Source organism: Haliaeetus albicilla, chromosome 16 (assembly GCF_947461875.1).
Source record: "Haliaeetus albicilla chromosome 16, bHalAlb1.1, whole genome shotgun sequence".
NCBI lineage: Eukaryota > Metazoa > Chordata > Aves > Accipitriformes > Accipitridae > Haliaeetus > Haliaeetus albicilla.
The window spans coordinates 23028667-23034666 of record NC_091498.1 but is presented as its reverse complement, the minus strand read 5'-3'; positions in this window follow the sequence as shown (position 1 = coordinate 23034666).

The following is a 6000-nucleotide window of genomic DNA, read 5'->3' as shown; positions in this document are numbered from 1 at the left end:
AGTAGTCAACAAATGATAAAGTCATATTTTGGAATCAAGACAAAATGAAGAGTAAAAAGTACTGCCTAAGGTAATGACTGTTAAGCTATTTAGAGTGCTTTCAACTGACAGTATCCATTTTTTATCCTCCTGACTTGAAGAAGCCAAATGACAAAATACCCATTTGAAGCAGTCAGTGACCAATTATATCTGAAGCACTCAGGACAGAAAATTCCATTGTTTATTTTTGTCCAAATTAGTTTGAAGGACATCTGAGAGGTAAAAGATCATCCAGGTCTATCCCATGATGGATATTCTACTCTCATCTGTCTATGGCATTCCTTGAATAATGAAAGAAAAGAGAAAATAGATTGGAGATTTGTGGTGAAACTTTAAAAAGCAAGAGAAGAAAGTGGCTATTATTCCTGGCTGAACAGCAGAAGAACATTCATTTCGTAATCTAAATTCATATGTGGAACCACTTTGATACAGCAGGCTGGTCCAACTGGCAGCCAAAAGAGCCCATATAGCAGCCCAGCTTGGCTCACCAGCTCTGTCTCAAAGGAGGCAAGGTAGCAGATGAGGCTGAACAGAAGAACGTGTAGTAGCAGTCCATGAATTAGCACTCAGACTCAGAAGGTCATGGTGCAGCCCATGCCTAGAGCCCAGAACAAGGTCCAGTTCCGCAATTAGAAAAGATAGGCCATGCTGGTGGATGGCATAAAGATTGCTGCAATAATCAACTGTGCAGCAAAGCCAAAACAAAGCCATAATAAAGAAAAGCAATTAGGCATTCAGCCCTGAGAAAGCAAACACAACCTTTTCTCTACTGTTCAGTTGTTTCAGAGCTGTGTCTGCTGTCTGATTCCTACATCGTATATCCTTCTTCCCTGATAATACATTAAAAAAAAAGGGGGGGGGGAGGGTGTCTTGAAAAATAGTGCAAAAAATTTTTGCCTTCCTATAAATCTGAAAAACATCCCTGCCAAAGCCCATCACTGTTTGGTTATTGTATCACTGATTCTACACTGTGCTGTTAACTACATTTACATTCATGCGATATAAAAACCTTGGACAAGATTTGGTATCCCTCACTTCAGCCAGTAATGAATTAATATTATAAATATTGTTATATATGAAAGCAAACAATTAAATTCCATTCTGTCTTTGTCTTCAGAGACATGATGCCTAATACCTGGATAGAATTCTATGTTATTTCACTATAAAGGCTATTAGTAAAACAATAAATTGTATGTAATATAAAAATGGAGCTATTGAATGCCTTTTGAATTTCCTGCTAGTAATTCTTATTGTCAAAACATCGTATAATACAGCCTTCACTGAACAGCAGCAGAATGTAGCTTTTCACTGAAAATGTTCAGACTGTGTTTAGCAAAGGGTAAATAGTAAATTATTCTGCTTATTTATTATTCAGATTAAGCATTCCAGAAACATTTCCTATTCTATTAATTAGTAATTTGAAAACTACTCAATGCAGAAAGCTGTAAAGAGACAGCCTTTTAGAATTTGATTGTTTCATGTGCAGAATGCAAAATTAAATTGAAAATTGCACGTTTATTTGCTAAGAAATAAACAAGTAGCCTTCCTACTCATCACTTCTGCTGTGCAGCTTCCCCAGCTATTCCTGCTCTGTCCTGGCTGCCAACTCTTTACAGGAGCCAGACTAAAAATAATCTAAACAGTAACATGTAGTTGATCACCTAATGTATCAAATTCTGTCTACCTAATTTTACACTTCTCCACAACCTGGCTGCGATGTATGTGCAAAAGCTGGCAAATTAACTAACGTTGTTGTAGCTACAATAGCCTAAGGATATAAGCCAGGCAAGATTTATTGGGAGACATAATACCTTTTATCAGATCAAGTGATGCAGCTGGAAAAAAACCAAACAAGCTTTCAAACACACAAAGCTTACTTCTAAGTTAATTAATGTGCATATACAGATATATGCACACAGGCCAAGCAGATGGAGGTAAAAAAACATAGAACACAGACCTATGTCCAAATTTAGGGGGTTTGTTCCAATTTTACTGCAAAATTCACATCTTTCTGAAATCTCTGAGATGGCAGTGCTACATCAGATGTATTATAATCAGTTCTGGGAGAACTGAGAATCTTTAGCCCCCATAGGCAGTGCTGAGAATTAAAAGCCACAATCTGTCCAGCTCCCTCTGTTTGCCAGTTGTAATTAAATAGACCTTATATTTTCCCCACAATATTTTGCATACAATTAAGGTTCTTTTAAAATTAATTTATCAAAACATGTTTGCCTTCTATTTATAGTAAGACAGGGCTTTGTTTGTTTAATTTAGTACCCAAGAGTTCACGCTGAAGACTGATGTTTGAGATTACAACAAACTATTTGTTTGAAAATTGTAAACTGGCAGACATTCCTGACATTAAGACAGATGCGCCAGAAGTACATTCTGCTCTGCATTTTCTGACAGTGTAAAAACTACGTTAACTTATAAATAAAAGATTTAACCATGCTTGCAATTGCAAAATCTATGACTGCTCCTGCAAGTGTGTGTGGTCCAGTGGAATTCAACTCCCCGAACCAATCTTTTACAAACACACAATAAACTTCCTTCAGGCAAGAGAGCTGGTTTTTTATTTATGAGTATATAGTTAATATTACAAGCAGCTATGAAAGGGAAGAAAAAGGAAATCAGAACAAGTGAAACATCAGGACATTCCAAAATAGGTATGCATAAATTTCAAAAAGAGGCTTTTAAAATTCAATTGAATAATCAATCTGTATTGGGTACTACTCAGAAAAAGAAAATTTGCTGCTTTTGGATAAAAAAAAAGATACTTTTACAATGCCAATACATTGGCATAATGATATAGTTCATAATCATCAACACTCTTTGCCATACCATTTCTAGCTGCATCATTCTCATGACCACGTTATGTGAATACAAAAGTAAGTGAATGTTGGAAACCTCGGCAAGTTTGCACAAGTTCCTTAACTTGGTTCTCAAGTACTAAAGGGCTGGCGAAAGCTGCAGGAGGGGAGCACTGCAGACATCAAAGCCATCCTGGCTAAACTGCACTGCCTAAAAAGGTTGAACTTAAGCCAAAATGAAAAAAAAAACCCAAAAAGAGCACCAGATCCAGAGATAACTACCACTTATTTCAATGGCATAAGCAGGAATGAAGTTGGAGGAGTACATTTCACCTCAATGGGACACTAGTCCTGAAAAAGTGGTGGGATAGAAGCCATGTAAATAAAACCAAATTTAGTCACCATTTCTATAGACTTCTGGGGAATACTTTACCATCTTAGGAATGTTTCCTAACTTTAGACAATTCCTTACTTAAAAATACAATTCCATGCAAGGATTGTTTACCTTAAGGATCTAAATGCACCACAAACTATATGCACACTGTTCTATATTAAACCACTTTGTGATGTTTTTTCCACATGCATGTGAACTGTTCAAACCAGAGATCAATCACTATGTACATATATTTATGATATAGAAACGTATTTTCTGAATAACTAATCACCAATTAACTCTTGTAATCTGCAATGCTATGCTTAAAACAGTAGAATTCCATTTTCATTTCATGCTTGACTGTAACCTTGACTATGAGGTTGCAGAACTTCCCCCCCGCCCCCAATGCTACTCCAAGTAAATCCCATCTGATACTATCAAAAGAAGCATTACAGCAGCCAACCATCACCCATATGTCACAATCTGGGAAAAGGGTAGTTTACAGCTATTCTACAGTATCAAGGATACTGCTGTAGAGAAAAGAAGTATATCATACTAATCAGGTAGTTGTGGAAACTATGTTTCTCGTTGAGCATAAACTGGCAATTGCTACCCGAAGGATTCACCCTAGGTGTTTTGGAGTAAATTAAAATTCTTCTCTAAGAATTAGTCTGTGCAAAAGTCCTGCTGGGCAAACTGATTTTTCCATGTGCATTTTCCATTTCGCGTACATTCAGTTAGATTGTAGGGGATTTGAAATTTCTCATGGGAAGATGTTCATTGAAAAAGGGTAATTGGGATAGCACAGCTTGTGAAGCTTTTGAGCAGTAAGAATAAAGGCAAATGTTCTGTTTGTATCACTAGCATTGTAAAATCTTTGCATGGCTTTTAAAGTTTATTAGCCCAGTTGTAGACAGAAACACTAGGTAATTAGGTAGGTAAAAAAGACTCTCAAGTGTACAATTGCATTCCCAATAACTACTTTGGAAACAGGTCCTGTAATAGCACTCAGTGGTCTATGGCATCTTTCATCCAAAGTGAATTTCACCTATCATGTTTATGACTGAAATGCAGCAACTGTGAAAAACGTAACAGCTGCTTAATAATGCCAAGCAACCAGGTAAAGTTTAGAGGGAGAAATGAAAATGGGTTTCAACTCATTTCAGTCAATGGCAACTTCAAGAAGAAAGAAATTATTAAGGGTTCACTTTTACCAGACCATCCAGCTAGAGCCACTCTCCGTGTTAAAAAGCATATAGTTGGATCTGTAATTACCACTAACTAGTCAACTAGTTTTATCCAAGAGCTCTCTCTTTTGATGTCATACCATCCCCTAACAGCTGTCATACCAGCTCAGGATGGTTTACAGGTGTGCATATCCCCATTTAAAATAATTGGCTTTATCCACATTCTTATTTAGTCTGGATTTCAGTCCAGGTTTGTACCCTAACTCACAGCACACCTTGGCAGCTATGCTTAGTGCACTGATAGCTTTGCAACAGTTTGCTCAGGAGAGATCCAGCATGACAAACTCAGCAGAAGTTCAAGTTTCTATGCAGTGAACAGGTTTTAAGAGGCAGGGCTTTTAGTTCTTGCCCCTACATGCTATCATGAACTGTTCCTGTTTCCATTTCAAAGTCAAACAGGTTAGCTTAATTTGTGGATGGTTTCAGTCTCTTTGACTGTACAATGGAGCAGAACAAAAGAGAAACAATGAAATCCATTACCAGTAGCAACTGAGAGGCCATGATGCTAGCGGTCCAGTGGCTGTTACCTCCCTCCTGAGACAAGTACCTGCCTGTCCTGAACTGAAACAGCTGTGGAAGGTCAGGACGATTGCTGGGCCAAAGCTTAGATCTCACAATTGGGTCACACATGCAGCATAAACAACCACCAACAACTTGATGTCCCTTGGCTGTGTATGCAAGAATTTGCTGTAATCCTGTTTAACTGCTGACAATCACTGGATCATATTCCTATTTTTCTACACTTGGCAGAATTATCTTGCATGCATTACAATATACAGAGGGCACAGGTTTGACCATCTGGCCATAGATGTCAAACTGAGACATTTTCCAGTGGCGGCATCTGGTTTCTCTACAAAAAGCAGTGTGTTTGCAGCTTTGGGCCTGTTATATGGTAGGGCTACAGATGTGTTATCTAAGCTGCCAGATCTTCTTGCATTGCTTTCTTTTGATTAATCTTTAACTCTCCAGTGTTTTCTTTGTTTGTAAGACTATGTACAAGCATATTTGTTTGGTAAAGGTTTAATAAGGAGCTAAAGTTTACCCTATATATTTCTTTACATGTGCTATATCACATTCATCCACTTGATACTTGAGCCAAAACTATTATACAGAGATGGTTATGGAAGTGCTTAGCCCTAGAAAGAAGAGCTCATTAGCTTCCAGCAGGTTTGTAAAGCACATCACCTTCTAGGTGGTCCCAGTTGTCCCCTGTCTGTATAATAGGTATAGATACTTCAGACATATGGAGGAAAGAAAACTGGGGTCAAACATGATTCAGTTGTTTTGAAAGGGAAGGCTATTTGCAAAACTGTCATTACATGAAAGAAAAAAAACTAAAGAAGAAAGAAAAAGAATAACAATTTAGTGAGAAAAGCCAGATAAAGATAATGATTCCTGTTACACCCTGGGTGAAACATACACAAGCAGGAAATATGTGGTCCTGCATGGAAGCAGGAAAAGGCAGTCTGAGATCCTAATCTATACTTATTGGGTCACAGCACATCCTCAGCCATGTAACAACTTTGGCCCT